Source organism: Mercenaria mercenaria, unplaced genomic scaffold (genome assembly GCF_021730395.1).
Source record: "Mercenaria mercenaria strain notata unplaced genomic scaffold, MADL_Memer_1 contig_3584, whole genome shotgun sequence".
NCBI classification, from domain to species: Eukaryota; Metazoa; Mollusca; class Bivalvia; order Venerida; family Veneridae; genus Mercenaria; species Mercenaria mercenaria.
In genome coordinates this window covers 10189-22733 of record NW_026461737.1, presented here as the reverse complement: position 1 = coordinate 22733, position 12545 = coordinate 10189, and the positions used below count along the sequence as shown (strand labels likewise).

General features: G+C 35.5%; 1 long non-coding RNA gene across 1 annotated transcript; it reads right to left on the bottom strand.

Moving 5' to 3' along the window:
• Positions 1-216: 216 nt before the first annotated feature.
• LOC128553203 (uncharacterized) lies at positions 217-5817 on the bottom strand. The gene is made up of 3 exons (XR_008369292.1): positions 5241-5817; positions 3493-3542; positions 217-1100 (listed from the first exon to the last, which is right to left on the bottom strand). It is a non-coding gene; the product is annotated as an uncharacterized LOC128553203 (long non-coding RNA).
• Positions 5818-12545: the final 6728 nt, after the last annotated feature.

Below are 12545 nucleotides of genomic sequence, written 5' to 3'. Positions count from 1 at the left end.
ACCTAGACACTTTACCTACTGACCCCAAAAACTATAGGTTCATCTACTGGCCATAGGCAGTTGACCACTGCAGGTTCAAGCGTTCTAATTAAGTGGGAATGGTTTTCAGTGTTGAGGTCACTGTGACCTGGATCTTTGACCTACTGACCCCCAAAACAATAAGGGGTTACCTACTGACCAAAGGTAGTCATCCTATTAAGATTGACCACAGCATGTCTAAGTAATCTCTTGTTATTGAGCGGAAACCAAATGGCCTACTGACCGACATGAGCAAAACATTGTTCAAGGGGGCAAAACAGATTAGTTACTACTACCGGTAATGAAGTTCAAGCGGTTCTGGAGAAAATGTTAAAAGAAGGTATTGTTGGCAGATGCCGAACACAAAGCAGATCACTAAAATGGAGCTTGAGACTATAACTTGGGTTTGTTAACATTATGAATACCAAACAATCTGAAAAAAACAACATTTATTTTTATTCAGCAATCAAATTTTCAAACCAAATTGAAAAAAAAATCACAATCGTCTACAAAAAAGACGACAAAATCTATATAGACAAAAGCTGCAAATTTCTGTTTTTAAAAACGAATTATTGTCATTCTCAGTAAAAGTGAAGTCAAATCCAAAATATTATCTTTATTCACCATTTTTTTCTCCCACAAAATCATCCTGTTCATTCATTACAGCCAATCCCTGAGTTTGTTTTTTTTTCAGAAATATTATTATCACTTTCATCCACGTTACAACTGTTATCACTTAACAATATTTTCCTCAGGCACATCATTGTCACTTTCATCCATGTTATTATTGTTGTCCCTTATTATCACTTATAATATTTTCCTCAGGCCTGTCACTGTCACTTTCATCCATGTTACACTCGTTGTCACTTAAAAGGGTTTCTTCAGGCCCATCATTGTCACTTTCATCCATGTTATCATTGTTGTCACTTGCAGTGGTTTCTATAGGCACATCATTGTCACTTTCATCCACCTTACAATCATTGTCACTTCAAATGTTTTCTTAAGGTACATAACTGTCACTTCCATCCATGCTACCATTGTTGACATTTCCAATGGTTTCATCAGGCACATCTTTAATGGACCTGAAAATATTTAATAAATGCACATAGAGTTTGGGCATTTGTTGTTTTCAATAGACAAACTGTTGCATGGTGGCCGAGTGTAACAGCCGCAGCCCATAACTCAGTCCCTTGTTGTTTGTCCAAGTCAATTCGCAACGAGTTGCAGCCCACTAGTTAGTACATCATATATAAAGTCTTTATTTCGGGAATAAGGTTACTTCCTCGTCCAAGTCAGTTGATAATGGGCTGCAACCCACAACTTTGTCCCAGTTGTTGTTTGTCCAAGTCAATTCACTACGAGTTGCAGCCCACAAGTCGGTACATCATATATTTTGTCTTTATTTAGGGAATAAGGTCACTTCCTTGTCCAAGTCAGTTGATTATGGGCTGCAGCCCACAACTTTGTCTAACTTGTTGTTTGTCCAAGTCAATTCACTAAGAGTTGCAGCCCACAAGCTGGTACATAATATATTTTGTCTTAATTTAGGGAAAAAAGTTACTTCCTTGTCCGTGTCAGTTGATTATGGGCTGCAGCCCACAACTTTGTCCCAGTTGTTGTTTGTCCAAGTCAATTAACTATGGGTTGCAACCCATAAGTCTGTATATAGCTCTGTATTTTATGTCTTTAATATAAGAATTAGGCTATTTCTTGTTCTTAGTTGGTTGATTATGGCCTTGGGAATTTTAGTTTGGCAATTGGGAAAAATGGACAATATTTTCGATTGGGAACGGGTCCGTTTACTGGTACCGGACATATAAGGAAAACAATCCTTGATTAGCGATTCATGTGAAGAAGTCGTTAGGTTTTTTTCAAAATATATTTTTAGCTCTGGTGACCAGCGTAAAATTTGACAAAAAAAAACTCGAGAGAAGACCTTGCCAGGGTGCTACAGACCTGGCAAGTTTGGTTAAGATCCATCTAGCGGTTCATGAGAAGTTGTTTACAAGTTTTTCTATTTTTAGCTGGAGATACAGCAAAAAGTGGTAAAATTACAGACTTTATTCTAACCTGGGAATCCAGTCTGACAATTTCTAACTTTTTTCTATCTACAGCCTGGGGAAACCTGTTTTCCGACTGCAGTGCCACCTATATTACACCCGAAATATGCGGATGTTTGATAAAGAACGATAACTTCTAAAAGCAATAATCCATGGCTAAAAATAGAAACGAAATTCTCACAAAAAAGACAGATCGGAATCTTGTACTTCCGACGGTTTCCGAACATTTCCGGGTCATAGACAAATACCAGTTTGTACCTCCCATAGCTTTTCCGGCAAGTTGTAACAAATATTAAATACGTCAGAATAAACTTAAATGTGCATCATAGCTATCAAGATGTTATATCAATTAATGCAGCCTAGTGATCTACGAAAGTTTTCGTTTCGAACAAGCGCAACTATAATCACATGTTAATTAGGCTATTTATAGAAAATCGATAATCAGTAGTGGCATAGAAACTCCTTCAGATTTCCCCAGGCGTTGATAATATCAGAAACTCGATGAATGCCAATTAACATTAATAAGCGCAAATTAAGTGGGATCTTTAATACATAGATATTAGGTATGATTTCTTCTGACACTACACACAGACAAAGCACGAATATTATCAACGGCTTCCCAGGCTTTCTTTATTCATATGGTTTAAACAGTATTAAAAATTCAATGCGCCCTGTAGGAATTATGAGTACTGTACCATCAAAATATCCATCGCAAAGGGTTGTATTTTTGACTTTCACAGTGATAGTGCTGGAGAAAAATTACTTGTAGCTAAGCTTTTAGCCTAATGAGGAAAGTTGTAGCCAATTTTAGGGACGTTAGCTAAAAGAATGTTAGTCAAAACTGGTCCGAGGTCAACATGTATGAGAGTTTGATCAGCATGTTTGAACAGTATTACAGAGAGGTACATACATATTAAGTATACCCTACCAATCAGTTTGTAAATGAATTCACTCTTGGGATAAGCCCTGAAACAACCTAGTGTTAGCATATTGGCAGTTTATAAATACCTCAGTTGTACTTCAACAATGGCTGCTTTTTTATATATACAATATACACGTATTACAATTTCAAAATGGTTTATAAATACAAATTTATTGTAAAAATCTCCCATATTGACTTAGTTGGTTAAAAAAAGACAAAAGATATAGACGAATACAGTTCATGTACTCATCTCAAAACGCTCTACTATAACTTGAAAAAAAACCCACCTTTTCTAATGAGTTTGCCCGGCATATTTCACATACACTCCAAAACTGAAATTTTCATTGGTTTTAAACTTGATAATTCTGTTTTAAGAGCCACTGCTTTACCATTTCTTTGCTATATCAGTACTCTTTCTTGAAAACAGAAGGGGATTCCAGATGAGAGGGGTTCTAGTTTAGAGGTTTTTAGTGTATTGTAAAGAATACTTACTCCTACCATGCAGAGCTACTTTCTGGCTGCCTTTTGGACATGGTCTCAGTCTGAAAATATAATAAAATGTTATTAACTTTAAGTTACTTTTCGGGATAAATGCCAGGCATTCACACCAATTCCATTTTAAAAGGTGCTGGGCCTGTTTAAATTTTGGACAGGTCAGACGGTCTGGCAATTTTCAGCAGCCTGGATTCTAACTTCACTTTATTTGCTATTGAGCACTTGTTGGTGACACCGGCATGGACATGCTAATGGGCTGCATCAAAAATGTCACGAACAACAGTGTAATGGACTGCAACCAGTGATGTCACTGGCATGGACATACTTATAGGCTGCATCAAATTGAAATGTCTCAGTGTTATGGGTTGCAACCCATAAAACAATTGGCATGGACGTACCAATGGGCTGCATCAAACTTTAAGAAATGAAATGTCTCGGACAGTGCAATGGGCTGCAATCCGTAAAGCAATTGGCATGGACATACTAATGAGTTGTATCAAATTTAAAGAAATGAAATCTCATGGACAGTGTTCCGGGCTGCAACCCGTAAACCAATTGGCATGGACATACTAATGAGGTGTATCAAATTTTAAGAAATGAAATCTCATGGACAGTGTTCCGGGCTGCAACCCGTAAAACAATTGGCATGGACTGTTTTCAGAAGGTCTAAAAGAGGGCTACAAAACAAATTATTAATTTTATGTCGAAAGCCCGATCGGGCTATGTTACCAGTCTAACACAAATACAGGGGATGAATACGAATATTTATTAATGAATACAAATTCTACACTAAAAGGTCACTGAACATTATGTGGCTTTTGCCAACAATAAGCCTTACTCAATTGGTTTATCTGGAAGACATATTTTATGATCTGATATTTTACAGTAGTCACCCATCCCGCTAAGCCTTGCTTGTATCTGTATTTTACTGTTAAGAAAACGAAGACATTAAAAAATTAAAAAGTCGTGATATTCTAGCCAAACTTACTTGCTATTATAAATTAGACATTAATATTCATGCAGATATTATTTGGACTAGCAGATGGGAACTCTTCTGCCAGTTGAGGATTACTTGTATTTGTTGTTGGCCCTGCAAAATTTTGATTGAGTAATTTGACATTTTTAACTCTGTTCACTTATTTCTTTGCACAGAGCTTTCTCTTTTGATCAAGAATTCTACTTAATTTGTGAGTGTATTCACATGTTCAAATTCAGGATTGAATTCTGATAAAAATTTGGTAAACTGCTGCAGAGTCTGTTTTCATGTCAGCGATGGCCTCCAATTCAAGTACAAAACCAACAAGAACTATTTTAACGTTGGGAAAATTGAGTGAATAAATGTTTTCAAAAATGAAGCTTTCAGCTTTGCAAAAAGGGCCAAAGGATGCCATTTTCTGTAGAAATCATGGAATATAAAAACAAATAATGAGTAATTGAATAGCAGGGACAATATTTTAAAGAAATATTACTTAATAAGTTCTTTCAAAAACGTAAAAAAAGTCTAACTTTTAGATTTATTTATTGTGACCCAGTTATTACGTTTTATTATCTTGAGTTAAATTTACTGCACTCTAACTTGACAAATTATGGTACGACCATTTTGGGTACGAAACACTCGCTGATTTTCCTAGCATTTTCGAATTAACTAGTTGTTTTGATGCATGAAATTCCGTTCCCCATAAAAATTATATTCAGCGAATGACTTTCTGTTTTTCCAAATGAATGATTTGTTTTACAAAACTTACTGTTGTGAAAACGCTGTCTAGATCCGCTTCAGGACTACCAATATGGCGACGGCGTGGCCAGGTCACTTGACTGCGCATGCGCTTAACTCCGTTTTTGCCGAACAATAACGAATGCTACCGAATGACGTCATTCCATTGGGTGGCCGCTATTTATAGATTGCAATCATTCTTAAACACGAATTGTGTCCGTAACTGTCCAAAGAGGGACAAATGTGTCCATTTTCTTCTGGGGTGCAACTCCGAAAATTAAAGAAACAACCCACAATGTACATTTGCACCCGTTTAAGATGATGTCATTATGGGATGCACCCCATAATACAAAATCACCCCACAATGAACCTTATTCTATACCGCTCACCCCACAACGTAGCTCTCGTAAGAGCGGACGGACGGAAGGACGGACGGACGGACAGGGCAAAAACAATATGTCTCCTAGGGGAGACATAATAATAACCAATCTGAAATTTGTCTGAAAGACAACTGGTGAATATTTAACACACACAGAATTATTGTGTACTTACCAAAATTGTAATAGTGTGCAGTTAATGGGTTTGCAGCATATTGGTTTGTTTGTTCAACAGTTCCCATTACACCATGGTTGTTAGCAGTAGTTAATGCACCAGAAGTCTCTTTCCCTAATAAAGATATAGCACCTTCAAAATGTACAGTTCAACACGTTTATCTAAAGCAACACACACAAAAACACCCATACACACACGTTATTTAATAACACATTAAAGCTTCTTTTCAAGGAACTTTTATCGAGGAAACGATATACTAACATGGTGAAGGGTTGGTACATAGCATCTGCTATATGTCAAACTAAGTCAGTGCCGGAATTACTGCATAAAGTACAACTTAGAACTCCAACGTAAAATTCACTACTGTGTTACTTGTACTTGAAATACAGAATCTCTGTAAAAACATATGATTTGTTAAATATTTTAGGAACTGTTTAATTACTAACTGACGACTAAAAGCTTTGAAGATTTCAGAATTAAAAGTTTTCTGTACAGGTTATTTAAGTACTAAGTGACGCTGTTAAAATGAAAACCTCACACCCACTTTCGTATTTCTTAATGTACCATAAAGACAGAATCTCTCTGAATAGCATCTGATCTTGACAATCAAAAGCAGTCGGAAAAATGTTTGAAATAAAAACTGTTCAACATAGAGTAGAGTATTTTATAGCACGTCAAAAAACTTACCAATACCTTGATAATCTATAGTCATAAAGTTAGCAGCATGGTGACATGTTTGTTCACTTCTTCTTATTGCATTATGTATGTCAGCTGTAGTTAATGCACCAGTAGTTTCTTCCTCTACTAAATAAATATATAAACCTTTCTTGCATACCAGACGGGGATTTCCGGTATTTTTACCGGTGCTGGAAAAATCCATCTTACACCCCGGGGTGTAAGATGACTCTCGTGCTGTAAATGTAGAAGATTTATGTAGTAATTTATATTCTATTTAAAAAATGGAAAAAAAATTCAATACCTCGACAGTTCCTATTGGTTCCTGATAATATATTTCTCGATTCAAATCACGTTATTTTATCAAAAATTCATAACGTTACGCTGCAACTGATAAAACAAAACCGGAACTAAATATTGTTATTTGTTTTGAAACGTCATGACGCTCTTTCCTGTTTATGGACGTTGCTTTCCCGCGCTTTGTTTAAATACACTGCTATAAGAAATAGTTCTAAAAAGAAAGCTGTTCGATTAATTTTATTTTTATTATTATTTCTTGAAATCGGTATGCAAGAAAAAGATTCTGTCACTGGTTAAAGGTGCAGATGGAAATATCCGGCTCTCGGGTAACTGTTTAGGCGGTAACTCGGCAGGGAGCCTCGTTACCGCCTAAACAGTTACCCTCGAGGCCGGATATTCCAATCTGCACCTACAACCAGTGAAAGAATTTTATAATATAATCACACACATATAGTCAAGTAGCACATAACGTTTCCCTATTCATAGTACTATAGGAGTAATCCAGATGGACGGAACGATAAGGCAGCAACTATATGCCTAATAAAACAAACTAAAGTTCAGTTTTATGGAAATACTTTAGTCATTGACTGAAAATTGCACAATAAACATTAGGGAGGGATGTAAAGAACTCTAATGTCAGTAATTCGCTATTACAGAAAGATTGTTGCTCAAACTTACTATGTCGCCTTACAATCTAAACTTCACCCAATGTTTTCCAAAGACATAACAGACAATGCTTGATACTATTCAAGTTTTCTCCATCAGTGGTTCAACAATCTACAAACTGTATAAACGAAAAGCTTTAGCTAAAGTCTTCAAGATTGAGAATTATAATCCATTTATTGTCAGTAAGTGATCTCCTAAAAATTCAAGCATCTTATTTTCAAATTAATCATAAATAGATTGTTTTAAACTTTATACACACAAAAGTTTACTCTTCCTCTCTTGCACAACACCAAAATGGATGATGATCATCGTGAACAACAGTATCTACAGCTCTGCCACTAAGCGTACATTTAGAAGGGGGATTCCGGGTTGTCAGTCGTGCACATCCGGGGCCAAAATAAGTACCATTCTACCTTGAAAACAAGATTTAGCTTACCGAAAGGTTCCTTCTAGCGCATATAAAATATTCTTTTTAAGGGATATTGTTTTAGCATAATGTTACAAATGTTTAGTAATGCAATGAGAAAAGTATGTTCTGTCATTTATGATGCAAACCTAACTATCTAAGAACTAATTTAAGTATTAACAGTTTTATCACAACCCAAAGTTGTTTTTTGGGGGCAATGCCCCCAGATTTAACAAAACGTCTTTCAATTTTCTTGTCGAGTTTATGACCAAACTGACAACACACAGAAAACAAGTTCCAAAGTATTTACCAAACATAACTTTCATATTGCATTTTGCAATTATATTTTCGATCCAGATATGATTAAATAGATCTACACATTTTATATCAACAACAGTATATAAAGAAAACTAAACTGCATTATAAATATTAATTATAATATAGATCTTCTTAAGCTTAAGAATAATAAAGACGCTTGATTTGATCACGTGATCGATTCTGAAACCGACACTTGTTTTGATCATGTGACCTATTCTGAAATCCAATAACTAGTTTCAATACGCTCAAAAAAATGTGTTCATGATTCTGCGTGAAAATAGCAACTACTAAGGAATTGCAACGCCACTGATAACTATGAACAGATTACTTCTGTTTTACACCAATTATTAAGAACATTTTAAAGCTTAAAGGCATATTTATGTACTTGGTCGGACCGTCCTTATTCGTGATTGTTTATCATGTATAATTATATATTTTGATCTCGAAATCAGCTGTAAATCGTTAATTAATCAAAATGTCTTGTCCTCAAAAGTTGCATAAAGTGAATTGAATTTCAAATAGTACTACAATTTAATACACAATTGCACGGTGCATATCCATATTGGCGGACTCTTTGCGAAATATGCTTTATCGGCGGTTTCTTGCGTCGGCACCGGCGATTCTTTGCTATAAACAGGTTGGCAGTTATAAAAAGTCAGATAAACACACCAAATTAATTAAGCTATAATGTTTCCAGATAGTCATTAGCCTAGAGCCTCTCTGTGCGTAATGCAGAGAGCCTGCCTGTGCATAAAAAAAAAAAAAAAAACAAACACTGGTATGTAGGGAGACCGCCGGTGCCACGACAAAACCGAAAGAAAGTGGTTTTAAAAAATATCATTTACATTTCGGCCTATTTATCTTTATTATTTGGAAGAATATTGATGAATGAATACAAATAGTGCGCTTGATATGTATGATATCAAAGCAAAAACTGGTTAAAGACTGTGGAAAAAGTTGGGCTAGTGTTCCATGTCAGTACACCATCAACACATTTCATCGAGTTGCGAGCAAAATCGCTGATAATTAAAAAGTAAACACTATAAAATATAGAAAAGACAATCTTATGTTCCGTGCTCTACTTATTTTTTAGCAGCATACCTATGATCGTGGATGGCAGCTCGATTTTTCGCCTCCCATGCCAACCTGGGCACTGTTTATAGCAAAAAATAGCTGGTGCCGACGCAAAGAAACCGCCGATATAGCAGATTTCGCAAAGAGTGCGTCGATATGGATATGTACTGTGAATTGGAAAGAGCATCCTGAATATACATGTCATCTAGGGAAGGTTTGAATCCATGGAGATGTTGTCAAAGTTATGGCATCAGAATCTTGCGGGCATGCAGTAATTTCAATTGGAACCACCACGTCACCGCAAATCAGGAGAGATAATTTTTTTTTACTTTTTCCTGAAATCCGACCTCACAATAGGGCCAATAGAAACGCGCTTATTCTGGAAAAGTACAGCATTTCCCAAACTGAAATGTGCCCGATTCTTTAGTCTAAAGATCAGAACATTATGTATATGACGTGTTTAACATAATTATAATGTTCGGGAAATCCTTGAAAAAGGACCGAAGAAAACATTCATTCCCTGATTTTTATTTTTAAAACGCCATATACGCTGATCAAACTGGTATTTATCTGCAGGAAAATTATCGTTTAACGTAAAAAGTGCGCTAAATACTGTTATAACTGTGCGTACATATACGTATTTCATCATTTTTCAGACCGAGTAATTTTTGCTACGGGAGGTAATCCACCACTCCGCGATGATAACTTGCCACAGGTGCCCGTTATATTTTGGCCTCATTTTCTTGGTAATTATCCCTGCAGATATACATTTATGTTACCAGTTTAATGTATTTCATCTATCTGAGGGTACAAATGGTTTCTGATGGTGATATTCGAAGGCAGAACCACCAGAAATCTTGTTCTTTTTCCACGGGCGTTTCGTATCCTAATTTACTCGAACCTAACTGTATACGCCAGTTCGGTAGGTTCACTGATATGACGAATCACGGTTTTCATAGTGTTTAATGTATTTCTTATATCATGATATTGATAGTTTGAAATACAAGTGTACATTAAATAACCTAAAATTGAAAAAGACAATGTTATTTTGATCAACAAACATAAACAATATGAATAATAATATCATCATATATCATGTATGTTTTTAGGAAAACAGTTACTGAATTTTAGCAATAGTTGAAATGGAAAAAAGGTAGATCTATAAAAGTATCTTTACAGGTGTTTGTGTGTTAACTAATGACGACTCCTTATTAAAATGATGCTTATTTGTAACAAAAAACATTCCTGTCTTTTTTAATTGATAAGTATTGTACACATTAGAAAACATAGCCTAGATTTTTTCAATGTCAGTTCAAGGAAATCCTTTTCCTTTAAACTTTCACATAAAAAATTATTGGAATATTTTGACTTTCTTTCCAAACTTTCATAAAGTGTTACAAAGTTTGCCTGTTTCTGTTAGACTGTCAAGAACACATGATGTCAGGACATAGAGAGCAAACAGAAGTATTGAAGAAACTGAAATACATTGTGTAGCTTTATCTTTTTCATTTTATCAAACCTGGCAATGAAAGGTTTTTGTTTGTGGATGAACAACTGCTGTTGAACAAGACTAGATTTTTTATCTTTACTTTTTGAACAAAATGTAGAAGTGTATTGAACACAAAGTTAATAAATTTTATTGTTGTGCACTCTTAAAGTTGTGACCACTCCATTTCTTGCCACACACAAGTGCATTACATAATGCCTGCATGTACTTCCCTGATATGAATGGGTTACATCAAGTCTTGAAACTGCAAAGCATTGCCCCCATCAGTCCTTTCAGTACTTTGATTAATATAAGCAAGTGCAGCACATATTAAGCTAATTGGAAGCATTTGTCTTGCATTCTGTATTTCGCTTCCGGATATTTTCATCACGTGACTACAACAGCGAGTACCTGCACACTTAACACAAAGAAATTTCATACATGCATTTACGATTCGAAACACAAATTAGAAAGAGTAAAAAAGTACGCAAAAGAAAGCACTTGTAAATCTGAAACGTTAGAAGCTATAAAAATCACGTGACCAGGGTCAATTTCATTACGTAAATTATTTTTCGCGGAAGGTCTATTTAGATGATGCATATTCATTTCATTAATCTCGATTCTTTACTATGATATATTCAATCGAGGAATTACATGATTTAAACTTTATTATTTTGTCTTGTTGTTCTGTAATTTAACGTAGTTGTATTGCACTAAAGACTGAAATAAAGATTGATTATGCGTAAACACATATTGGGCTAGAGGCTATTTTTAATGAATATGCATGAGCCCAAGATGGCGGCGCCCTACCGTAAATCGGATTCCTTTGACGATACCCTTGTATCCATTACATGCTCAGTCAAGTGAAACATATTCACCATAAGTGTTCCTTCCCTTGAGAAGGAACAATTATGCCTTTTTCTTTTCTATTTTTTTTCTAGCTGACATTGTTTCCATTTGGTGATCATTGATGCAAAGTTATTTTGAAACACCATCATGCATGGCAATGTTATGGGCATGACAAAAAGTAATAAGGGTGATATTTGTAAAATTTGACAGGCTAGAGTTAATGTTCTTAAAAATGGCCTGTTTCCTTATGGTGAGTCATTATGAATGCCCAACATGGATGAAGTTACAGGTCAGATAAAAAGTAAGCAAGAAAAGGACCATAGTAGCCCTAAGTCGCTTAACTGACCTTTTCTGTTTCACGTTGAATATATGTATGGCACACTGAATCATGAATGGTAACTACGGTGCTTAGTATAAACTAGTAACCCTTTAAAGGGACCAAGTGCCACTATTTGGATAAATTTGGCAGAGGATCTTAATATGATTCTGCTGACCTACATGCAGTTTCATTAAGATCCAACAAGCAGTTCAATAAAAGAAGTCATTAAAAGCTTTTCTATTTTTAGCTCTTATGACCCCCAAAAGAGCCAAGTGCCCCACTGGAACAAACTTGAGGGAAGACCTTTTAACTATAACACAGATCAAAATTAAGAAAGATCAAGCGGTTTATGAGACGAAGTTGTTTAAAGGTTTTGTCTATTTTTAGCTGATAGAGGCCAAGTCTGGTGTAACTCTTTACAAATGTTTCAGTAGAGAAGATGTTTACGTATTTGTGGACGATAGACGGCTGACATTGTACCACCCACCTATACTAATATCTAATCATGAACCTTTCGTTCGGGTGGGCTGAAACGTTACAATCTACTTTGTAAAAACCACAATCTGTTTTCTTATGTTGATCATTTACAGCAAATTATTTTGAAATCCTAACATGCATGACTTAATTATTGGCCGAGCAAATGAAACACTAATAATTGGAAGGCAAGCAATTGTGCAAAGTTATTTTTACA